This window comes from Peromyscus californicus, unplaced genomic scaffold (assembly GCF_007827085.1).
Source record: "Peromyscus californicus insignis strain IS unplaced genomic scaffold, ASM782708v3 Scaffold_5__1_contigs__length_169319896, whole genome shotgun sequence".
Lineage (NCBI taxonomy): Eukaryota > Metazoa > Chordata > Mammalia > Rodentia > Cricetidae > Peromyscus > Peromyscus californicus.
The window spans coordinates 114,265,164-114,291,327 of NW_026294573.1; the positions used below are offsets into that span (position 1 = coordinate 114,265,164).

General features: G+C 47.4%; 1 protein-coding gene across 2 annotated transcripts in view; it reads right to left on the reverse strand.

Annotated features, from left to right (window-relative positions):
• Nucleotides 1-24,776, reverse strand: part of Bach2 (BTB domain and CNC homolog 2) — a 343,391-nt gene extending 318,615 nt beyond the window's left edge. For both annotated transcript variants that reach the window (XM_052716038.1, XM_052716039.1), the window contains exon 1: nucleotides 24,575-24,776. The gene's annotated coding sequence lies outside the window, so the exon portion shown is untranslated. The remainder of the gene's footprint in view (nucleotides 1-24,574) is intronic.
• Nucleotides 24,777-26,164: the final 1,388 nt, after the last annotated feature.

Here is a 26,164-nt window from a genome sequence, read left to right on the forward strand (position 1 = left end):
GAAGCAGAAAAAAAAAGTTAGAGAGGGAAAAAAGAGAACTAAATCACCTCAAAAACAAAAAAGCCCCCCACTATCTTCATTCTCTCCCAGTGTCCCTTATTCCACTAAAACAAAGAACAACATACACTCTCATCACTGAATATACTGCACACAAAGCTTTGTGCTAATGAAGTGAGACCCATCGTGGTTGGTTCCTCAACATTAGCCAGGAAGATACAGAAGGCTTGCAAGGACATGAAGAGGAGCAGCAGAGTAGACCGTCTAAGAAATTCTAATCAAAACACTGGGCCCACTCTGCCCCTCAGACTTCCAACACCTCATAGTGCACTATCCTTGAATATCAAGTCTATTGTAGGGTAACAGCGGTACTGCTGGGGGTGCTCCTCAGCCCACCCCTGGGAACAGACAGCAAATTAGGACATAACTGCAAGACAGGGTGCTAGGCAGCTCTTGCAACAGATTTCTATCTGTTGAAAAAGAAAAATGTGACAAAAGAGTAAGTAAAATTTGTGCTGTTTAAGATGGCATCACAGAAGGAAAACTGCCCTTACCTCCACATGTCAGGCATGGAAAAGAAACGACGGGGAGGCAGAGAGGACACCTTCCCACATCACACTCCGCTGCTTCAAACACTGCAGCGGGTACACACTGCCCTGCCACTTCAATGCCAACTCTAAGGACACAGGATTTTTTTCTGCAGTTAACTTCTGCATACGCAGAAACAGAAGAGCAAGAGTCCACTCGACCTGCTTTGCAGGTATATCCTGAAGTTAGCACATCTCCACTTCAGGCTCCTGGACCTGCCTACCTTCTATCCAGACAAAAGCGCTTTCCACACAGGGTGTGCAGACCGGCTCTACCCTCCAAGCACCGGAGCTGGGAGTCGACATTCTAAGGTTACTACGGCAGTTTCCTAAAGGCACTTGATGTCTGCTCAATACAGTAATAAAAACCTAATTCGATTTATGTTTTAATGACTGTGTGTGTGTGTGTGTGTAGACCAGAAATTGACAGTTTGTCTTTCTCTATGACTCTCCAACTTATTTTTCCAAATTCTTATTACATTTTATGTATTTATTTTAGGGCCGGGGGGCGGGGCAGGGGGAGGAAGTGTGCATGTGCCACTTTCTGGGCTCTGTCTTTTTCTATCATGTAGGTTCCCAGGATCAAACTCAGGTCCGTTAGGTTTGGCAGCAGGCACCTTTACCCACTGAGACATCTCACTGGCTCTCCACCTTGTTTTTTGAGACAGAGTCTCTCACTGAACCTGGAACTCACTGATTCAGCTGGACTAGCTGGCCAGCAAGGAGCTCTTTCTGCCTGCCCATCACTGGTGTTGGGTTACAAATGCACACCACTGCATCTGGATTTTTGATGTGGATGGTGAGGATACAAGCCCAGGTCCCCACACTTACACAGCAAGCGCTTTTCCAACAAGCCACCTCTTGGGCCCTTCAATGCAATGTCTTTTTTTATTTCATTTTACTAGTAATTCACTGTTACACTTTGCAAAATTATTAAGTCTGTGGCATGTTGGAAATATATAAAACAAATGGCTCACTCCTTCACCCCAGACAGAGCAGTACAACTCTAAACAATGAATGTCAATGTTGATGATGAGGCTTAGAAGCTTTTACAGTGAAAGACTGAGTTCTGATATATATTTGGAGTATGTTGAAAGAGTTATTTTAAAAGATACTAAACAGATTAGAAGATTACACAGACTTCTGGTAACCTAAAGAGATTACTAGACGTTTGAGGGAAATGACTAAACTGTGAGGAGCAATAAACTTTGTATTTACAACTGAAGAGGGAAAGAAGAGGAGCATGCCCCAAGCCCCAGACACCTCTGAGAGCGGCTGCCAACAGAGCCACCGAGGGCTGTTGGAACTGCAGAAGCAGATCATCTCAGCTTCTCTTCCCCATCACCCTTCTGGGGGAAGACGCTAACAAGGACGGAAGGCAGGCGGCGAGAGCAGCGTGAGGGGCTCTGTGAGCCAGGGTGAGAACCAGGCTGTGAGCTTCTTCAATAGGGGAGGGCACTGCACTCGCCCTAGTCTCTGGACATTTCTAGGTGGAGTCACATCTTTTAGAAGCAGAATATTACAAGCTATTTACCAAGAAAACCTGGCAGGGATGAGAGAGAAGCAAATAAACCTACAGTCAACACCTAAGGTAGGATGTGGCTTGGACATAGGGTGCTGGCCTAGCATACACAAAGCCCTGAGCTTGTGTTCTGGCATGGCATGAACTCAGTGCAGGGCACATGCTTAGAGTCCCAGTGTTTCAGAGATACAGGAAGAAAGACAGGAAGTTCGAGGCCATTTTTGACTATGTACTGAGTTTGAGGCCAGCCTGGGTTACACTAGATGAGACCATCTCTTTCAAAAATTACTTGTCATGGTGTAGGTCTTGTTCAGGAGACTAGAGTTCTGAGATTTGAAAGGTGCAGCTCCCCTGTCCTATGTGAAGGACACTACAGCATCCAGGGCCCCACTGCTAGATGAAGAGTTACAGGCAATCAGTGGCTGCTGAGATTGAGTGACCCATTCCCTAGTGGTCAGCCCTAAACACTGGATGTACTCAGCATTCTGTATTTGTAGATACATATATGTGTGTATGCCTGTAAGAATAATTAATAATTAAAGAGGTCATGAGTGGGGGGGGACACACACTGACAGCAAGAAAGGAAGGGTGACAATGATGTAATACAGTATTCATATTGAAATTCTCCAAAAAAATGAAGGCCCTGAAAACAGACTTATAAGTAACCTTACACAGACCAAGCAGGTTGTATTCATGTACTTATGAATATATATATATATATATATATATATATATATATATATATACACACACACACAAGCATGCACACATGTAACAACAAATTAATGAAAAAAGAGGCCATGAATTTGCAAGAGAGCATGGAGGGGGTTTTGAGAGGGTTTGGGGGGAGGACAGGCAAGGAGGGAATGATGTAATTATATTACAACCTCAAAAAAATAATTTCCAAAATAATACTAAAGGGAACAACTTTAAAAAAGCTTTTTTCAAAATGACTGTAAACACAATCAATAAACTGTAACTAGTGACAGAGTGAGATGGATTTCCAGGTCTGGCAGCTGAAATAAAAATCTGTAGGACAGTCTTGAAAAGCTTTACAAGTCAGCTGTGACACTAACCCTGCACTCTTGCCAAAGGGCAGCAGGGCTCCGAAACATCTGCAACATCCTCCACCCTATCTTTTGTACTCCACTCGTAAGAAATGAACCCTTGGAGGAACAGGAGCCCCCTGTGTGCGGGCATGGCAGTACCGTTTAGGTTACTTTAACAACTAGTGTGTTCCTAGGAGACACACACATGAACTATGGCCCAGGAGGGCACCCAGTGGGTAAGTGTGGGAACCTGTGAGTGTGGTTCTCCAGGACGGTCTGGGCCACACCTGCTTTGCTTCACCTGCATTGGCATCAACTTGGTGGCAAAATGCTGTCTTCAGTAAGGTGGCAATAACTTAAAACACTTGCACAGTACCTTGAGGTTTCCAATGCTGTGAAAAAAAACACCAGGACCAAAAGCAACTTGGGAAGGAAAGGGCTTATTTCATCTTACAGCTTAAGTCCATCATCCAGGGAAGTCAGGGCAGGAACTCAAGGCCACAACCTGGAAGCAGGAACTGGAGCAGAGACCATGGAAGAGTGCTGCTTACTGGCTTGCTCCTTATGGCTTGCCCAGCCCCCTTTCTTATAGCACCTAGGACCATCCGTCCAGGGATGGTGTCCACAGTAAGCTAGGCCCTCCCATTTCAATTGTCAATCAAGAAAACACACCACAAGCTTGTCCACAGGCCAATCTGGTAGGGACATTTTCTCAACTGAGGTTCCCTCTTTTGAAGTGACTCTAGATTGTGTCAAGTTGACATAAAACTAGCCAGCACGCACAAGTCAGAAACCAGGAACCACGTGAGTGCAAGACCCCATAGTTCAACTAAGTGCTGAAAGACGCTTATTAGATGAGTTGGGTCAATGCAACAAACTGCCAGACCAGGCAACCAAGCAGTGTACACCAAGATCCTTATCTGTGACCTTGAACTACTCACAAGGTTAGTACCTAGAAAGGGGCCAGTTACACAAGGAAGAACTTAACAATACTCGAGTCCCTTCCTTCCATTCAGCCTTACTGTGCAAGGCACAAGTGGCCTTCCTTCCCCACTGCCAAATCTGACGCCCTGTTCACAGTTCTCCATGCATCTTTGCTATAGCCAGAAACACACATATTCTCATTTTCTCCCCCTACTCCCACTCCATACCATCCATTCTGACTTCATAGATAACTCCCAAAATATCTATATCCTCACCCTCAAAGCCTTTACCTCTAATCTCTATCTGTCAGCCAAGTACTGTTCTTGCATTCAGTAACTCTCCTTCATACTTAACTCATTCAAAAACTTCTATTTCTTGCTGAGGTGCTACCATCTCAGAAAAAAAAAACTTCTCTATTGACCTCATTCATTTCTACAGTACCAGAATCTGCCCAGGCACTCAGGCTCCAAATCCCAGTTATTTTTTGTGCTCTCTGTGTCTGTCTCTCTTCAACATCTTCATTTCCAGTCATTCACCGAAGCCCACTGATTCTTTGTGTCTCATCCCTGGCTCCCACTATCCAACTGCTCAAAATGACTACTGACCTCTTCTCTCGGTGTTTCCTCGTCTCCAGCCACCCAGTGTGCTCTCCATCACCACCACTGGCACTCCAGGGTTCCCACTATCCCCAGCTCTGACCCTAACTGTTACCCAAGAAGCAACTCACATGACCTCAAAGCTAGAAGACGGCACAATAGCTAAGAACTCTGGCTTTGGAACCGCATGGTCCTGCGTTGAACCACAGCACCACCAGCACTAACTGCCACGTGCCTCAGTCTCCTCGTTCCTACAGTGGACTGTAATATTCTCCTCTTAAGGTTGCTGTGACGATGAGTAAAGATGTGCCACGTACTTGGAAGCCTGCTAGCATGGTGAGCACTGGGTGCCACACGTGGATAGCTCCAGCAAGGCTAGCCAGTGCAGGTCTCCTGAACTTCTGTGCCCATCCTTCCTTCGTTACTAGCCCTCCCTCGGGTGGCCAGCTCAATGCAGAAACCCTTTTCTTCAAATCCTAGCCACTGTCACAGCTCTGGTCCAATCTACACCCGGCCCGTGGCTCTCCTCTGATCATTCCAACCACACTGGCTCTTTCCTGACTCTGAGCTTGCTTAACACTTTGCTGCCTGGTTCCTGACTCAAGCTGATCTTTAGAATTTCAACTGTGGCAAGCAACCCTTGTCAAAGAGGGTGAGCATAGGAGGCCTGTGCTTCGGTGCTGGAGCACCATGAAGGACCAGCGGGTGTGCGATGTCTCTGAGCTGCTTTCTCAAAGTCCTCGGAGACCGAGGCAGTCTGTAAAGCTCCAATCACATCAGGAAGACCACACATCCAAGCCCTTCCAGGGAGCCTGGCAACCAGCTCCCATATCTCCTGCCCTCCAGACAGAACCACGTGGAAATAAAGGGCATGGCTGTGGCCAGCATGCACAGGTATTCTTTCTAAGGCTAAAGACTGTGACTGTTCTGAAATGGGCTTTCCCACATCTATTCTAAATAATGGCTTATAGTTCCATCATTAAAGGCATTATCACACACAATCTGCCCAGAACTTGCTCTGACTTTGTTCCTGTTCCAATGAAAGAATATATTATCCACCTAACCTTTACCTAACTTTTACATGATACTGAAGTTTTTGTTTAAGATTTGGTTTTGCAAACTCCAAAAAGTCCACATAAAAGAAGGAAAAGGAAGAGGAGAAGGAGGAGGAGGGGAAGGAGGAGGGGGGAGGAGAAGTGCCACACAGAGAATTTGTTAAAGATGGTTTTATACCTAAAAAGGGAATTTTTAACCACAACCTTAGTCATAGACCTGCAACAGGGCAGATCAGAAGCAGTGAAAGATAACACGGCAGCAGAGAATCTGGTGGATGTGCCCGGGTTCAGGCGCGGGTGCCAGGGCTCACAGGACAGGCTGGCGGAAGTGGGCGCTGCACCCTTATCCCGCCCCCGCCTGACCACCTGCGGCAGCCGGGAGGAAGCCCGCTACCCCCGCACATCTCCAGCTGCAGCTCAGCAGCCACAAAGTACGCAGGCATCGTCTGATAGAGCCAAGGTTCTATCAGAAGCATCGGTGTGAAGGGGGAAAATCTTCAACTCGTGATGAGTAACCTGTGTTACTCAGATTCTATCGCCAGGCACCGAAGCGGGGCTAAAGGGAGACCCCTCTAAACACCCACACGGCCACACAAGTGCCCGATCGGGCATCAACTTCTTGAGGCTCTTAAGGCCGAGGTGAGGCAGCCGATACTTAGGGAGGGGGTCCAGTGGGATCCCTGGGAGCTGCCAGTCTTGCCTGACATGTTCAATGACAAATGGAAATGTCAGCAGGTCCAAAAGCAGGGATGCCCTTCCTAACCTTACACTCAGCATGGACCAAGATAAGCCCCCGCAGACCTGTGCCAGCGCAGCGTCCTACACGGAACAGGGCTGAGTGAATGTAGCCCCAGTTTGGAGCAGCGTCATCTAAGGAAGTGGCTGCAAAACTCAGGAGTCATGTCAGTGAAGAGGGCAGGAAAGGGGCTAGTTTACCAGTCAGTCAGCTTCTACACTTTTCTTTGTTCTACTTGAAGAATTTGTATCGTCCCTTCAGACAGCTAAATTAAAATACACCTGCACTGTAAATTGTGGGAGAGCACACCTGCTCTTCAAATCTGACTTGAGAACTGCTTTTACCTCCCAGGGTGCTCTCGTGTGTGTGTGTGTGTGTGTGTGTGTGTGTGTGTGTGTGTGTGTGTAAATGAGAAAGTTCAAATTCTTACCATAACTTAGAATCCTTAAACAAACAAAAAAAAATTAGCAAAATTTAAAAACGTGATCCAACACGTACCCAGTATCCCCAGTATCTAAAACCACGGTAGTGACATCTCACCTCCAACACAGGGACCTGTGCCACGTACAAATGCAAGCATGGAGTCAGCAAGGGGAATGTCCTAGGCTAATGTCACAGCCTCTACAATTAGTTTAACTCACCACTATTGATAGGCATGACGTCCTTGTCCATTAAGGCCACAGACCATGTGTCAAGCGACTGTCTTTCCAACCTCATAAGGCTGTTCGATATTCAATGTGACTTAGTCATCGAAAATGTGGTAAGATGCTGTAGTTTCCAAAAAATAAATTTATAAATTATAGACTTCTTTTGTCAGAGCCAATGTCACCTATGTAGCCAAAAAGCCGCAAACCCACAGCAACTGGCACTGTGTGTGTGTGTGTGTGTCATCGTCTGTCCTTCCCAGGACACTCAGCAGAGCTCTGTACACAGAATGAGCAAGCGTGAGACCTGACAAGACCTTCGGTCTCATAGCCAGTTACTAATAAGGCACAGTGTGGTGGAATTTAGAAACTAACGCCAAAGAATCGTGTTAAGGCACAAATTAGATTTTAGGAGTTTTTAAATTTTCTTCTTTGACAATATCTATACAGGGTATCTGGATCATCTCGACCCCCAGGACCCTCCCACTCTACCAACAAAATTTAGATTAAAAAAAAAATCCATCATCTAAAAAGGAGGAGAACCTTGCTAACATCAAACACAATTGTTTATAGGGCCAGAGGTGATGGATTCCAGACACAACAGAACTGGTACACATAGAAACTTCAGAGACTGTGGCCTCAGGCACAAGGCCTACACAGGTTTAAGCTAGGCAGGGTCCCAGGACTGAGACAGGGGAGTGGACAAGGGCTCCCACCCCTAACCAAGAAGATACCTGTGACTGATACCCACTGGCAAGGAGAAAAACCAGTGTTCTCCAGATGGAGCCTCTCTGGGTATATTACCACACCTCAGGGCAGGCCCTATGCCTAGGAGTAGACGGCCAACACAAAAGGAACTCAGTGGCATTTCTCTACACCTTTGTCTCTGTTTGCTTTGTTTGGATTGTTTGTTGTTGTTGTTTTGTTGTTTTTGTTTGTTTTTTGTCTTACCAGTCTTTTCCTTGTTTATTTGATTTTCATTTTTGTGGATTTGTATATATGTGTGTTTCTTGGTTTTGTCTGCTTTTTGTTTTTTTGGGGGGAGTAAGTAAGAAGAACATAAAGTTGTGTGGGTAGGGAAGTAAGGTGGATCTGGGAGGAAAGCATAATCAAATTATGCTGTACAAAAACTTCTCAATTAAAATGTTTTGTAAACATAATTATAGTTCATAAAGTTATTAAAATGTCTATGGCTTCTTGCCCCTTTACAAAGGCCTTTATCTACTTTGACTCACAAAGCATTATGTAAGCCAACTTCAAAGGTATAAGACAGATGTGGAAATGTGTTTAAACAGATAGCTCATGGGTACACAGTCTCAGAGAGCATGTATGCCTGAGATGTTTTCTCCATTTTTACCATACAGTAAAACATACCTTAGATCTAACTTTAAGTCACTTAATAAACTTTTTATTTTGGAATTTTATGACTATCACATTGAGATTTAGCTTTTTGGACATCAAAGGAGTAAGTGACTAATCACACAAAGGGGAAAGATTAAATGAGTCATGGATTCCGACTGAACTACATCAGTCCAAAGGAGAGCTGGCAAAATATTTAAGGGACGAAAAGAGATGATCTTCTGGAGGGGAAGAGATCACTATTTTATTTGCCTGCTCTACAACCTGAAGAACAAGAAGTATTTGCATGACCATTATAAAATACTCGACTCCAGATCTTCCTGTGTACTGAGCTATAACATCAATGTAGTATGACATCTGTTTGCTTGTTTGAGACAGTGACTCACTCTGTAACACAGGCTGGCCTTGAACTCACAGCAATCCACCTGCCTCAGCCTTCCAAGTGCCAGGACTGAGTGTGTGCCATCATACACAGCTGAGATGAATTATTGCTTACATGTTTCTCTTGAGTATTTTATATATATATATATATATATATATATATATATATATATATATATATACAGAATTCTTGTCTACTTTGGAATTTCTAATAAATACAAAAAAACATTTATAGACATTAACAGAGAGGCTTAAAGCAAAAATTCGATTCTACATATTAAAAAGAAGAAAACACAGTGGCATTACATACATTTTAATTCCAACAGCTGCTCACATACTTAAGTAACCTAACTTTTACATGGGGAAAGGGGAAGAAATCCATATAGAAGTAATTCAGCAACACTTAATACTAAAATGATCCTGTCACCATGGAAACTGGTATTTTCAGTTGCATATGTAGTTTAATAAATAAATAAAAACATTAAGAGTTAGGACAGATCCTAGGCAGATTTAGTCTCTCCAATGATAACAAAGATGTGACTGCCATGGGGATCAAGTATAGGCTCTGGGGCTGAGGCAGCATGTCCAAGAGCTCCGGGTCACGCCGAAGGAGGGCACTTAGATCTGGGAACATTTAAGACACTTATATAGCCCTGGTCTAAATGAGACAGCACTCAATGTGGCCTTAAGGGGATGCTGCCTTACACAAAAATCAGGTTTCTCTGATACTCTCTGAGGCTGTGGAAGAACCCGTAGGAGTGTCCTAATCTGTACTTGAATAAATTTTTGTAAGCCAAATGTAAGAATTATAGTCATTCCCGCTGATGTCATTTCACTGTTCAGGATCTGGCAGTTGTCTTTGATAATTTTTAAGTAACCAAATTTGAAATAATTTCAGAAAATAACAAGACACAAATACTTCAAATTTTTTATTATCTAAAAGGTTATGTGCATACAAAAATGTACACATTTGAAAAATAACATCCTTGATAAGACCTCTCCACATCATACCCCTTTATCACCTTTCTCTCTCTCTCTCTCTCTCTCTCTCTCTCTCTCTCTCTCTCTCTCTCTCTCTCTCTCTCTCTGTGTGTGTGTGTGTGAATGTTGACTCCTTTTAGAGTTTTTTCCCTCTAAGTGTATCTATAAATGATGTTGTTAATTTCCCATGCTCCTGGACTCTCCACGGACAGACCAATACTATATATGTTATTCTGTTTTATTCTTTCCATTCAACAGTATATTCCTGAGATTCACGCACTCTGGTGAACAGCGAACTTAGTACATGCCCCCCTCCTCAGCACATCACAAACCCATCAATCATCCCGCCAGCCTAGAGACACCATGTTCTTAGTCTACAGATGAGGAGGCTGAGCTCAAGTCTGAACCTTGCTGTTCCTCACAAGGCAATGCTGTTCCTCCACAGCCTCCCATATCCATCAGCTCACTGCACAGCTCATGTGCACTCCAAACAGTATCCCAATAGCCAGACAGAGCAAACTGTATTAATGCAGCCTGGTATCTTAACGTTAATGAGAAGGTTTATTCAATATGTGTGTCACGGCTTCCTGAAGCAAACAGGTTAAGAGTTTTCCTTGGCTGTACATTTAGGAGTGAGACTGCTGAGTTTTAAGTTATTTGCCTGTTGAACTTGATTAGGGAATACAAACTTCTCCAGCATAATTGTGCCAAGTTACACTCTTAGCAACTGTATTCGAGACCCCCACCCACATCCCCACCAACACATGGTATCATCTAATTTTTAAATGCTTGCCAATCCAGACAGTATGTAATGATAAGCTATTATGTATTTAATTTGCATGTGCTTGACTACCACTAAGGCTGAACATCACTTTATGCATTTACTAGTCATTTAATTTTCTTCCTTGGTGAAATGATGGTGGGTTATGTTTGTTTGTTTGTTTTCTTATTGATACATGTGTTCGCTTTTTACAAAGGCTGGGCCTATCCTACGTAAGTGCCACCAATATTACCTACCACTTTGGGGTTGTTTTCTCATTCTTTGAGAAACTAGCAAGCATTCACCTTTTATAAATTTGCAAATTATAATACTGAAAGATTTATCATATATTTTAAACTTTTTATACTATTATAAGAATTACAAGCTGGGTGGTAGTGGTGGAACATGCTTTTAATCACAGCACTCAGGAGTCACAGTCAGGTGGATCTCTGAGTTTGAGGCCAGCCTGGTCTACAAAGTGAGTACCAGGATAGCCAGAGCTATACAGAAAAACCCTGTCTCAAAAAACAAAGAAAATGGGTGGGTGGGTGGGGGGAGTCTAGATCTACACTTGGAATCCTCCATATCCCTCTAATCACTGTATCATAAGAAGGTCTAATTGGTGAACAGTCAAGAAAAAGACATGCCAGGCATGGGGGACCATGCCTTTGATACCAACACTCAGGAGGCAGAAGCAGGAAGATCTCTGTACCTTCCAAACCAACCTAGTCTACACAGCAAGTTTCAGACAAGCCAGGGCTACAGAGTGAGACTTTTTTTCTTAAGGAACGAAGGAAGGAAGGAAGGAAGGAAGGAGGGAGGGAGGGAGGGAAAAGCAAGGACAGGATGCTGACAGCAGTCGACATGGATCAGTAGGATGGTGAACCTAAAAGCTGTAAACACAAAGCCAAACAAGGAATTAAGTACCATTCAGCAAACCCCACACCATCTTGAGGACTCCGAGTCCCAACTCCACTTTTTAAAGTATTCCTTCTCTTCAGTCCCCGCTGACCTCTCTCTCCGCCCAGCCCCCACCCACTAATCTCTACTATCCTCTGGCCCCTGGGCACTCACTGCTGTCATGGAACACATATGTCACCTCCAAGATAAACCACAGCCCGTCTCCAGATAGCCTTCTGCCTCCCAGAGCCCGGGGAAGAAGAGTAGGCCCACCACGCTTCAGTATTTACTTGTTCAAAAATGTAGCTTCGGAATACATTTTTAAAATTTCAGAATCAAAATATAACTCCCAATTGGGAAGCCATGCAAAATAAAAATAGACCCCAAGTCTCGGGGTAGGAACAGGTTTTCAGAGCTTTAAATGTCAAGCTGAGGAGCCTGCACTTTTTCTTTGGGCAGAAGGCAAGAGCAGGTAAGATTGGGAGCAGGGGACCCCATGAGCCTGTTCATTCACTCCCTCATTTACTGAGCGGCCCTGTTAGTGCACCACAGAGAAGACACAAGAGCAGCAGACAGGCATCCCATTAAACTCCCAAATACCAACAAGGCCGCCCGCGGAAGACAAAAGACCGATTGCAAAGGAAGTGTGAAAGAGGCTAGACTGACACAAAACTCCATCTAATAAAAAAAAAAAAACTGTGAGAAGCTGGCCAGATGGCTCAGTGCTTAAGAGCAAGAACTGTAGAGGACAGTTCCCAGCATCCAGGCCGGGCAGTCCACAACTCCCTCACGTGCCCACACATCCACACAATGGCTTGTTTGTTTATCTGTTTGTTTGCTAAACCTGCTGTGAGTGCCACGGGCAGGCAGGGTTCATTTCCCAGGTCCGGCAGAGAAGATGTGAAGGCCTGCTCAGCAGCTCACAAAGGAAGGGTAAAGGGTGGCAGGATTTTAAGGGGGGGAAATGTTTAGAAAGCAAAACAGTGCAGGAATGTGAGCAGGCATGCTCTCCCTGAGTCTGGAGATTCCGTTGTTCTAACTACAGAACGGAGAAGTCCTTGGGGCCAAGTGCTAACAGAATGGCCTACAGGAAAAACCACCAAGCTAACAGGGACAAGAATGACCCCTCCCCCACCCCCACCCCGACACAAACCGGCTCGCGCCACTGGCAGCCCCTGGTCATGGAAACAGGCAGCTTGCTTCCTCTCCCCATAGCTGACTCTCATTTTCTGTGAACCCCCTTGTTGGAATCCTTTGACAGTGACTCACAGGGCAATCGGGCTACTCAGCAAGCCCACAGCCGTTCACAATAGACTGTGTAGGAGGCAACCAGCTCCCGGCCTGTGGTCTGTTCAGTTTTTTCCTTTCTGCATTCTGGGAGGATTTGCTTTTCAGCCACATTTCCCTCAAAACACAGCCCTGGAGGCGATGCTTAGTGCACAGATTTCTGAGCGATGAAATAATCCACTTTGGTTTCTTAGTCAGAATGAAACTAAAAACAGTAAGATGAAAAAACAATGGGGTCATCATCACACCTACAAAAACACAATTTCATACTCTGGCGAGATAAAGAGGTCAGGGGGAAAAAGCTCAAACTAACATTTTCCAACCTTTCACTGAGAGCAAGGGCTAAAACCACATGTTTTGAAGGGCTTACACTGTGTTATTATTAGATGTCACAATCCTATTGATACTGATGAGTCACCCTTATCAGCGGAAACCGAGAACATCCATCAACAGCATGCTAGAGTCACCATGGCTTTTTCTTTATTACTGGTCCGACAGCCCTCAGGAAGCTTCTCTAAGCTACCAAAAAGGTTCCCTCTCAGCTCCTGCAAAGCTTTCCCTGAGCAAGCTTTGTATCACGCCTTTGGGAGCCTGGGCTGATCTGATCGACTTCTGTCCACAAAAGGAAGTTTACATAGAGCTCTCAGAAAAAAACAAAAAAAAACAGCATTTCACACTTTCCGATGAAGATACCCAAACAGGGCGATGTAAACAAAACACTCAAACGGAGTCAGCAAACTCAGGGAGCATCTTCCTGACCCGAGGTTAGGTGCTCTGTTTTTGTTTTGACATCAATATCCAGCCACAGATGCAAACAAAGGCTTTGGTCACCCGGGGACGCTTGTTAGACCCACCCCCTTACTGCCCTGCCTCCCGCTTCTGCACCCCGCTGCCCACAGAGGGAGAAGTGGGCCAGGTCTACTCAGTAATGCCCAGACAGCCCAATTCAAGTTTTAGGAAAAGTCCTTGGGGTGCTACGTAGGAAATAACAGGACTACCCCTTTCCCTTTTCTCAGCTCCTCTCCCTCCTGGTCTCGAAGATTATTCCCAAAACAATAAAGTGAAAATCAATTTCTAGAAACGCTGTGGTTCTCTATGCCGTCCCTGCAAAGCCAAGAATTTGCCCAATTCCCTACCTGCCAGAAGGCTGTGTTGGGTAGAGGGAACCCCAACCAGCTAACAGTGACCACAGACACAAAGACAGTGAGCTCCCACCCCCTGCTCAGGCCACAATGGTCCTGAGCACTGCAGAGCGAGCGGCCAGCGGCTCACTAAGCCTTCGGGCGCATGAGTCAGCAAGCCGCTGGTGGGAACTGCTGACTGCTCAATGCTTCATGTAGAGGTACACACACGGCAGGACAAAATAAAAGTGGGGCACACAAGCCGCTCTACCGCCCACCCAGTTATTATTTTCCTAGGTTAGCTCAAAAATACAGATAATCCACACCCTGGCTCAAAAAGAAGTCATGACCAGTAATAATCAGCAGGCGTAATAAACAAACAACTCACTCTCAGTTTTTCGATGTGTGGAACAGCTGCATTCAAATCTCATGAGCCAGTTAATTTTAACTGGCTTTAATTTTAACTAGATGTAACTGCTTTTCCTCCCCTCTGACAAATCAAAATAGCTTGCCATATCGACCACAAGACCTGGTAACCGAAGCACAGTTCCTGTTTTTCGGAAGAGACTTGCATTCAAACCCACACTCTGAGGTGTTGAACATACGTGGGAATTTAAGTGTTGAATGAGGAAGACTGAAACTTACACACTAATCCAGGCCCCATGGCCGTCGGCACGTGGCAATCTCACGCCAGACTTTGACCTACATGCCTTAAGCTTTGCTCTCTCATTGAACACAGGATCCCAAGAACTGCCTGTAACTCAGAACACATTTCCACAAAGCCAAGTACGACGACGTGCCCATGAGGTAGCATCGCAGGGCAGTCCATGAGATTGCTTCCAAATTAACGTGCGTGTGAAGGGGTCATATTTGTAACTTAAAAGTAGGAAATAATCCTGTAACAACAGTTCCAAAACTAATGAATGAAGCCCCACCCCCACGCTCCACCCCCACGCCCCTCCCACGCCCCACTCCCACGCCCTACTGACAACGAGACCGGGTCTGGGAAAACGTCTAATCAGCAGAGAGTGAAGGACAAGGTCTTCCAAGACACTTCTGCACCAAATAAATAGGAAAACTTTCAAAAAGTCAAGAAAATTATTGATATTTATCATCTAACTAGTACGGACAGGGAGCTTCTCAAATAATTTTAGTCCCAGGAGAAAGAGGATGAGGGAAGAAGGAAAACAAAGATGAGAAGAGCCCATGGCTAGGAGGAGGAGGCTGAGGAAAGGGGGGTGAGGAGGAGGAGGAGGAGGAGGAGGAGGAGGAGGAGGAGGAGGAGGAGGAGGAGGAGGAAAAGCAGAAGGAGGAGAGAGACGTGGAGGAGGAGGTGGAGGAGAGAGTGGAGGAAAAGAGAAGAAAGGGTGCAGTGGCATGGAGACATATTTATAGGCAGGGGCAGAAGAAAGGTAGGAACTGGAGAGCAGTCCCCACTGGACAGGGCCCTTCTGCAGAAAAACCACCCACCTCCGGGAGTTCTACATCAAGGATGAGGAAGACAGGAGTCCAGCACAGTTCCAGCGGCGGACACTAGATGGCGCCACCAACCCAACATAGCATGGTTGCTGGAGGGGTGGAGAGTAGCTCAGACCTCATCCCCCAAGAGCTGTTTACCAGGCTATATCATCTAAAATAATCAGTTCCCTTAACCAATCAGCCTCTTAATGTCTAGATAACACCACTGTGCTGCAAATATAAAACAAACCAATTCCGAAAGAAGTCCCTTGGCCCATCTTTATCAACGAAACTGGGGGTAGGGAGGCGATAGGAAGGTGGAAAACATTGAATGCATTGCTCCCCCACGCCGTAACAGTCAAGAATTCAAGGATAATTTCACAGTATCTTTGCCACTAACTGACAAAAATCCAAAAACCTTGACCATGTTGTTTCCCCCGAAGAACAGTTTAAATGTCACGACACACCTGTGACAGGTTGAAGGGTTCCAATCTAGTCTCTCAGGTGAAGCTCACAGGTAAACGTGTCATGAAAACCTGTCTGTGCTCTACATCTTCATTTTACTGAGGTTTCTATCTTCTAACCTGCTTGTCTCTCCTGTCATCATGGTAGCTCCATCACCAGGTCACCCACGGTGGGACACCGCACCCCAGTTCACCACCGTGGGACACTGCACCCCAGGTCACCACCCTGGGACACTGCAGGGCTCCTACCCCAGTTCACCACCGTGGGACACTGCACCCCAGGTCACCACCCTGGGACACTGCAGGGCTCCTACCCCAGTTCACCACCGTGGGACACTATACCCCAGGTCACCACCATGGGACACTGCACCCCAGGTCACCACCATGGGACACTGCAGGGCTCCTACCCCAGGTGTCTGCTTCTCTGTCCGTCTCCCTTTCAAATGCTGACATCTCAGGAAAGCAATGCACCAGGCATGCTCAGTTACAGATTCCCTCATAAAACTCTATTTATGAATCCTTTTCTGATATTGGCTTGGGGTCAGAAGGCCAAAAGACCAGTGTGACACGGAGCCAGCTGCAAGGGCATGGCAAGCCTGCGTATCTCCCTGACAATTCTGACAAGGACTGTCATCCCAGAGAGCACATGGGAAGTAAGGGTTAATTTGAAATGTGTCTGCATTTTCCTCTCACTGAATGGTAATAATATCTTTCACAGATAATTTCTTTTTTTTTTCCAGTTTGACTCTTTGGGGTTTATTCATTTGCATAATATGGAATCTTGAACCCATATAGATATTCTACAAATCAATGCAAGTAATTCTCACACTAAATCAGCAGCTTTAATTTGAGCTCATCATTGTTTGCATAGGAATCTTTATGCACTCATCTGCCTGATTTTTTTAATCACTTAAAACCTCCAACACTGACACACTAAGCATCTCTGCATTTAGCTGTCTCCAAATTTTGAATGCTAACAGAAATGAGCACCATACATTCATACACTTTATCATTTCCCAAACTGAGCCTTAACCGTGCACTTAGTGTTCAAGCAGCCCAAAGCATGCCTCTTGGCGCAAACGTCAATTTGGTGTCCAGCCCAGGCAGTGCGGCGCTGAGTAAGCATTCTGAGTGATGACCCTTGCAAACCCCAGGTAACTTGGACACTTGCCAAGCAGAGTCCTTCAAACCCATTCAGATCTCCAGTTGAAAGTTGCGACATGCTAATCTGGCAAGATAATCTCTTCCTGAAACTGCCTAGAATGGGGGCAAAGGTTACTCCTTTCTCTGTCGCTGCTAGCCAACAATCCCAATTAGGGACGCTAATGGAATTGGTTGTGAGTACAATTCTTCCTCCAGGGTAGAGTGTTCCCGGGGTTATTTTTTTCTTTTCCTTCCCCCACCAAAAAACTTAAGTGGTGAATGCTTCACCTATCAAGAGGATGGGAGTGTGAGGAACAAGAGCTAAACCTGGGGATGGAGAAACAGGATTCATGTTCTACACCTTTATCTCTTGCTTTCCCCGAGTTCCACTTTTACTTCCTGATCACCGAATGTTTACTAAGATCCACAGAACACAGTCATTAGAAAGTGAGTCATGAGAGTGACGGGAGATAAGACACTCAGCTCAGGTTCCACGAGAAATTGGTTTCCAAGTTTATCTTTCGGACAGATGTCAAGAAAGCAGCCAGTATTTTAGAGTGAGTTGCCTAAATGTCCACTCCTGATATCAGCTCTGGAGGTCCCACTGCTGATGAAAAAGAAGGTGGGCACAAAGCATGGTGGCCCTTTTATCAGGTATCTCTGGTGTCCAAGCCCTGCTTTCCCACTCAGGAGCCTGGTACCATCTATGACTCCGCTCTGGCTTGTTGGGATGATTGAGTTAATGCAGGCAACGTATATTCAAGGAGAACTCAGAGGAGTTTTAGCATGTATTATAGTTGACTTTTTAAAATAGGGACTTAATACTCCTATTAAGTTGAGCTTCCAAGAAAGGTCTAAAATCATTCTTGGTTGCAAATCCTAACACCCTCCAGCCCGTTCGTTTCTCCACTGCACTAGAGAGGTCAAGGCTTCTTATTAGAAGCTAGACTCACATTTTCACTAATCATTTTTGCACAGGTCTGGTGGCATTGGACATCTGACTGAAGGAAATGTCCATGTAGCTTCTGACCGTTCAAATATTGTCAAACTGTTAAAATGCTTAAAGTATGAACGGAAGTGTACTTTGGGCAATCAGCAATTCTGTTTTTATCCAGTCCTAAAGACTGAGGTAAATAAATCAATTCTGGACTCTGTAGACAAGAACTATCATTTGCCAAAATGGCCCCGGGGATCATGGATTATGCAATACTCCAAAGGGCTGAAGACAGCTGTGAATTAATAGGATTAGGAGGACTGACGAAAACAGCAAGCCCCCGGGTTTAAAATGGTCTTGTCTAAAACTCCTACCTGGGGGTGGGGAGCATCCCTAATCTTCCGGTCAGGTCAAATCACCACTCTCTATCCTGTAGAGGATGGCACATCTCCCTTTTACACACGTTAAAGTGAGCTATCCTTTCAACTACATTGTGTGATTCCTAAGGTCCAGGGCCAGGACTGGGTCACCAGCCACATTAAGATACAACTCACTATATGTCTATGATGAATGCATGTGGCATTCGCTGCTAAAGAATGTAGTTTCTGTTCACATGACCCGCTGGACAGCATCCGTAAATAGTACAGTGTGGGGAGGAAATTAAAACTACCAATACTCTATGGCTTCTGGGACGCTTGCAACGTCAGTGAGAGCACACACGCTCACCTGTTCATTTGGTTCTCATACTGGTAGAATGGGAATGACTGCTGGAGTCACAGAAGATCCCAACCGTCCACAGGCTGGACTTTGCAGCGAGAAAGAGGAGACAGGGGAGTGAGACCACACTGACCGGGGCTGGCACATGCCAAAGCCTTCTTCTGAAATGAACTCAAGTCTACCTATATTAGCTGCTGGCTCAGGAAGGACTGGACAGAATAATGAGAGGTAAAGGGGCTGGGCTAATGTGGGCTACGGCCTGGGAAAGCAGAGGCTGGAAGCTGACACATGGCCCCCCGGGGAGCTGGCTGGAGCAATGGCTCCCCGTGTAGTGGCAATGTGTCCTGAAGCCCTCAGCAAGAAGGCAAAAAGTCAGGAGGAACATCTTGAGACCAAAAGATAATCCATGATCAGGCTCAGGAACAAAGGAGACGTGAACCGGGGGAATATGCTGGGAAAGGCGTGATTATGAAGTCACCGGGGAAGACCGAGAGGCATTTTGGCTGTAATTCCAGAGACTAGAATGAACGAGTACGTGAAATGCTTTCTGATTGGGGACATCCATTATTTTGATGGGGGAAGAAAAAAGCTCACGGAAAACAAAGACAAAGTTTGCCCGAGTTTTTGAAGTGGAGCCACTGGTGGGTCAATTTACATATTCTTTAGAAAAATAAAGTGGCCCTTGAAAAGGCTGTGGGGTAAAGAATCTGAGACTCTTTCCCTCTTTAAGGAAGTAGCATGGAGGTTAAATTTCAGCTTTAAACACACTGACATCTGAATGAACAAAAAAAAGGAAAAATATTTTTTAAAAAAATCAAAGGGAAATCTTGACAAGTAACTTTTTCTGTTAAGTATTTCCTACACCAAACCAAACAGAAAAAAGAAAAACGAGTTAGTAATATTTTGAGCAACCTTACCGAACAAAATGTTAGTTCACATTGTTTCCAATTTGTAAATATTAACATAGAAATCCGATATGTATTAAGTACACTGTCCTGGACTGTCACTGCTAAGGCAGAATTTCTTCTCTCAGTGCCATGGCTGGTACTGCTTTCCCTGACGCAACCCCAGCTTTGCCCAAAGCTCCCTCCAGACATTCCAGTGCTTGGCATCAGCCCTGACTTCTGAACTTCTGAGTGTCTATGGCGGGGCCTGATGTCACTACGGTTTCTATAATAACCAGACGGGAAGCAGAGCAGCCGGGAGGAGGCCCAGAGAAGGCTCTGTTGCCTGAGCTGCACAAGTTGACAAATACTTACATCTTGTCCTGTGCCCTGCTCCACGCATCTGAGGACTGAGGCTGCCTTCTCTCTATGCTGCCACCCCACAGAGTGCAATCGAGTCACTGACTCGGGGGCTGGACTCTGTATTTCAGATGGGAAAAGCACCTAGAGGCAAGCCATCAACCTTCTGACATTCCAACAGGACACTGTTCACTGCTGAGAACCACACGGTGGAGTTCTGAAAAAATGCTCCTAAGGTCTTACGTGAATGGTCAGTTTTGTGTTGGGCCGTAGTCAACAGCTACTCTCAGCACCATGAAGCCCATGAGCAGGCACCAAGATCAAGTTCAGATTAGAACTCGCCAATTCTAAAGAACGGGCACGATGTCTACTTCACAGACTGTTTTAGGCGCCGGTAAGCTATGTGAAGGTGAAGTCCATCTGGTATGATATGAACGATCAAGACATCAGACCTTCTGTTTTCATCGCGTTCTCAGATAGCAAACGTACATGGAAGTCTTCAGGCATTAAAGGACAGGGCACTGCACTGTGGTCAGCAGCAGTGAAGGAAGCTGGGCAGGTCACAAACAATGGGTGATCTACCTGAAGAGAAACACCGTGCCCAAGAACTAAGCATTTAGGCTTTCAGATTGAATGTCCCATTCAAAAAGGAAGGTGGCAATCCCTGAATGAGATCCAAGGTTGATTTAGATCTTCATTCTCCTCAAGCCTTTCTGTTTTCTTGGTCATTGGGACACTACTCATTTGGTACGCATGAACAAATTACCTACCACATGTCAGACTTCAGAGAAGAGGTGTAAGTCTGAAAGTATTAAACAATAAGATGTTTTAGGATGCTCAGTGGTGGAAAACAAGCCACCTGTAGGTTGGTCTGAGCTTTTAAGAAATGACCTTATATATTTATTTAACACGAGAGAGAGAGAGAGAGAGAGAGAGAGAGAGAGAGAGAGAGAGAGAGAGAGAGAGAGAGAGAGAGAAGGGCGAAGAGCGAGCAACTTTCAGAAATTGGTTTTCTCCAAACTCAAGCTCTCACACTAGCCAAACTTGGCGTCCTACCGAGCCATCTCTCTGACCTAGCCCAAGTTTTCACAGACATCCTCATTAACACTTTAGGATAGAGGATTCCACACAATAACCTGGAACAGGCAAGGGACCTGGCAGCTCAGAGGCAGCATTCCCACTCATTTTGCCTGGCAACAGCAGACAAGGGCTGAGAAGGAAGTAGCTGCCCCACACTCCTACACTATGGCCTCTCCTCACCAGGACCAGATACACAGTCTGAGGGATGCAGTGCAAAAGGGGATGAGGCCCCTTTGTTTATGATGCAAGATTCTGAGAAGACAAGACATAATTTTAAAGCAGGTGTGAGATCCTTCTGAGCGGAAGAGGGCAGAGCAGTATGCAGACACCCTGGTCCTCACCTCTGAGGCTGCTCCTGCTCCTCACCCCACCCTCACTAGCCTACTCCTATTACACCACGGCCAACACACACACACACACACACACACACACACACACACACACACACACACACACACACACACCCCGCATCCCCTAGGGGAACTGCAAGGTGCTACTTCACCTAAGCACTGGCTCATTCATTCAATCAACAGTCAGGCCAGCATTTGAAGCAAACCAGACACTACTTCCCTGAAATCTGAGGTTTAAAATCCAGAGCACTGTATGTAGTATAATAGCAAAACTTGAGAGACCAAGGGTCTCTTTCCTCCTTGTTGAGACTGGATCCATACCAGAGGCACTAAGCAAGAGCTAATCCAAGTAAAACTAAAGGACTCCCAAAAAAACTGATGGGCCTGGGCCTTTCTCACAGGAGCCTGGATTACAAATTCTGAGGAACAGCTCACAATCACTAATGAATTGCTAAGTCCCTTCGGCTGTGCTGACAGTGGGCACAGAAGTGCAGGGCTGGCTTGAGAGAGATTTGAACATGAACCTGACCATCTGGCTCTCTGTAACTCACTTTGATCACAAAATGAATTGCAACAAATTGAAGAGCACATGGCTGCAGTTAATTGTCTCATCTGTAATCTGAACCTACTTTTAAGCACTTATTATTACCCTCTATCAGGTGGAAACATTTCCTCCCATCACGGCAAAGTGCATTTTCCTGATGAACTGTAATGGATCATTAAATTCCATATCTGAATAACAATACTTTGCACTTATTCAGTGCCTTTCATCCTGGGATTTCAAGGCAGTTTGCAAATAATTAAGCCCCTCACACAGCAGCCAGAGGTGAGTGACTGGAAGGGAATTGCCTGAAGATTCTGAGTCAAAGGGCATAATTCAATAGAAAGAGAAGACAGGCCATCCTCCCAAGCACAGGCAGCACAGAAAGTAAATTAGGGGCTCTTTTATCCCCCCAACCCTTTCTGCCTCACTCCTGATCCATGGCAGGTTCTGAGATGCAACACACAAAGCACTAGGAACGTAACAGGAGAGCTTCTAATCTAGCGAGGACTTTCACATGCCTAAGGAAATAGATCTCCGTGAACTGACATTTCAGCCCACTTGCAGAACGAAGAGGTATCAGGAGAATTTACTCAAACATTCGGAGTGCCACACCGCAAACCTGAAGCCCACTAAAATTCAAAATGTAAATATTAACCAAACTACTTCATTTTGTGGTTGCATATCCCATTCCTGGCACCTGCCTGCCTTCATGTGAAGGACTCTGGGTTTCAGAAATGGCAGGTAGAGTCAAAGAGGGTAATCAATAGCTTTAAAGACCAGAACACTAGAAGCCATTCAAAGTTTTGTGATGATTATAAGCGCCTGGAAAACTGAATTACAATAGGGACGCTGACAGACCTTTCACTGGAGAATTTTGGCTGCAACACTGTGAAGTAGCAAGACTAATTCTAACAAGATGTCTTTCTTCCCCCACTACGTCTATTACCTGCGAGAAGGAAAAGGGCGGTCCACTGGTGAGCGGTTGGAGGCCCGGGATGGGATGACCTCACATTTTAAGCAAGCCGCCCGCTGCCTTGCGGAAATAGCCATATCTACAGGAGAGGTGGTAACAGCGGCTCAAGCTTAGCTTTTCCAGTCAACCTGAGCTTTACCGGCGCGACAATTTCCTACACGTTACATTTTAATGATCCGAGAAAACGGACGTCAGAGTTACATTTCTAATTTTACTCTAAACAGACAAAAGACCAAAAAAAAAGACAAAAAGGAAAAGAAAAAGAAAGGAAGGAAGGAAAGAAGGAAGGAAGGAAGGAAGGAAGGAAGGAAGGAAGGAAGGAAGGAAGGAAGGAAAGGAAGAAGGAAGGAAGAGAGAGAGAAAGAAAGAAAAAAGAAAGAGGAAGAAAGAAAGGAAGAGAAAGAAAATTCATTAGATATCATCTCCGCCAAGGTTCCCACTAGGCAGGGAAGGATTTTTTATCTAAACTAATTACCCTTTTTAGTTAAATACACTCATCAGATGAAATTAACAGAGAGACTATGACTCTAGACAGCGAAGGTGAAAATCCAGAAACACGTCGCCTGGCCGCCCACAAGCCTGCCGCAAGTCGCAGCTGGGTCTCGTAGGTGGGACGTCCCAGCCCCTCTTGTTCCAGGAGGCAGTAACAGCAGTGGCTGGACCCGCGGAATGCGAGGAGCACCTTTTTGGGTCACACACAAAACCACCCGTACCACAGCATTACAGGAACTTCGCCCAAGTTACCAAACTTTCATGTATGCAAGAGCACGCAGGGGAGACTCTATGTGCCCAAGACCCCCGGGGCCAGGGGTGTGCGGTCCTTCAGACACATACATGCCACCCTGCCGGTTTCCTCTAAGTTCCTGCAAACCCTCGCCTAGCTCGAAGCCGCCCAGATGCTCAGTCGAGTCCCCTCTCGCGGGCACCTGGGGTAGTCCATGAGCGCCGCCCGCCGCCTTCTCCGTGCGGCTCGGGTCCCGAACACCCAGTGGCTGAGCGAACTGCGAGACCCTCAGAAGGCCGCGAGCGGCGTGGGGAGGTGCAGCGAGTTGTCCCTTCCTTAAACTCGTCTCTTAGGTGGAGCCCTTGGGGTTCGGAGACTGGAGTACAGGTGTGGATGTGTGTTGTTGGACCTTGGGGAGATGGGGGTTGCAAGGTGTCCCTCTCGGAAGCCATGAGCTCCACCAGGCACGTCTGCGCCCGAGAACCCGGGGCTGCCTCGTTCTAGCGCCCGGCGTGGTCGTCCGAGCCACCCTGCGGCAGCTGACAGCTGAGCGCTGAGCCGCAGAGCCCCGATCTTCGCGGAACGGCCGCGCGCGGGTGCGGTGGGCAGGGACCCGGCCACCCGGGCCGGCCCCAGTGCGGGCTGGGGCCGGAGGCAGGGCCGTGGGTCTGACAGCTGCTGCGGCTCGGGCTGCGCTCCTCTCCCCACCCGCCCTCCCGCCCCACGACTGACTTATTACCCTGGGCTCCTCCTCCCCCTGCTGTTCCAAAACACCCGGCGACGCGAGCAAAATACAATGCCGCCTCGCCCGCCGTAAACAGGCAGGCGGGAGAGCGCGCCCCGCCGCCGCGTCCTCCGCTCGGCTCCCACCCCCTTCCCGTTCCTAGAAAATGCCATAAGGCGGCCGTGGGCGGGGAGCGGCCGTACGCCCTCCGGACCCGCTGCCCGCCGCGGCCCCACGCCGCCCGCTGCCCCGCGCGCCCGCTCCCCGCGCAAACTTGCCCCGCTGCGTCGCCGTGGCCCGCGGCCCGGTCGGGCACTCACCTTCCCGGGAACTTTCGTCCTCCTGCGCCGGTCTTGCCCGCGGTCTTCCCAGCCCGCAGCCCCCTCCCGGCCGCCGGCGTGGTGGGCGGTCCTGGGGTCACCGAGAGCAGGCGGAGGGGATGCGCATCACATGGCAGCTCGCTCGCAGCCCCCCGAGTCCGGGAAGGGGGAGGGGAGCGACGCGCGCGGCGGGGGCGACGGGGGTGGGGGGTGGGGGAGGCGGGCCGCGAGGGAGGGGCGGCGGGCGAAGCGGGGCGCAGGGGGCGACCGCAGCCCGGTGCGCGGCCGCGGGGCTGCTGCTGAGGCGGCGGCGGGGCTGCTGGCTGCGCCGCGCGGCTCGCGCTCTCCCGGAACGCCCACACTCTCAATCGCTACATTGTTGACATTCGGCGCTGACGTCACCCGCTCCCCATTCACAATAACTTTACGGGAGCGGGGCAGCGCACCTCCCCGGCCGCTGGGGCGCCGTACGCCGGGTGACTGGCGTAAGCCGCTCCGCGAATGGCGCTCCCGGGGCTCGGGCCCGGGCGGGCGCGCGCTTCGCCGGCTGGCTCGGGGAGGGGGCGCGCCTGTCGCCGCCGCGGACGCCGGTCTCCCGGCTTTGTGCTGGCCGCGCGGCCCTGAGAACCCTGTCTTCCCCACCCGGAAGACTGCCTTGCTCCGCCTAGACTTGCCCCGGCTTTGAGAGTCAGGGGTTGTGGGGCTAGTGGGGTTACGACAGCGGCGAAGGCCAATGTGGCACGTGGGGAGGTCGCCAGAGCCGTGGGCACTTCATCAAAGGGAGAAGCAGACTTGGAACCTGACATGCCGGGGCTGACTACACAGCTTTCCTGAAGGAGCAGGCCAAGATGAGCTAAGGACCCCTGGAAAGCGGAGCCAGCCCCCTTTTATGGGAAGTGGGCCTTGACAGAGCGGCTCCCTACCCAAGAGGGTCCTTTAAAGGTCTACTCCACTAAGGAGGCCTCCAACCCCCATACACTACTACCTAGTCTAAAGAAGAAGCCCTTTTTCCATCCTTAGCCTTAACTCCCACCATGTCGCATCCGCTGTCCCTTGTCCCTCTGAAAGCTGTCAGGGTGCTGCTACCCATTAAGCCATCCTGGGTTTAATGTCAGAAGGTGGTGGTTGAAATTTTAAAGACAGTAATTAGGACTTAGGCTGAACGTACGTTTGTAGTAAAATAAGGTTGTGGTAGTGTTGTGCTGGTGCCTGCAACTTTACCTCTTGCCAAGGCCAGGAAGCCGCCATGTTTCCCTAAGCACCTATAACTTGCCCCCCTGTGCAGGGCAGTGTTTCGTATTATTACACGTGGTGCTGGTTTTTAATGAAGATTATAAAACTTTGGCTGGCTCTACTGAGAGAAGGGTCATAAATCCCCCCCTGTAAAATGGGCACTGGCATATGCTGAGGAAAGCAGGAAGCTTCACCCTGGGAGTCATGTGATACCATCCAGAGTGTTGCTCCAACTGCCCTCACTGAGAGCTCAGTTTTTGGAAGACTCCATTCGGGATGTCTGTGTAAAACTAAGCCAGGGCCCCATGCAGGAGGAGGATGCCAAGCTACTTTTTTAACTTCTGTGCCCCTCTTCAT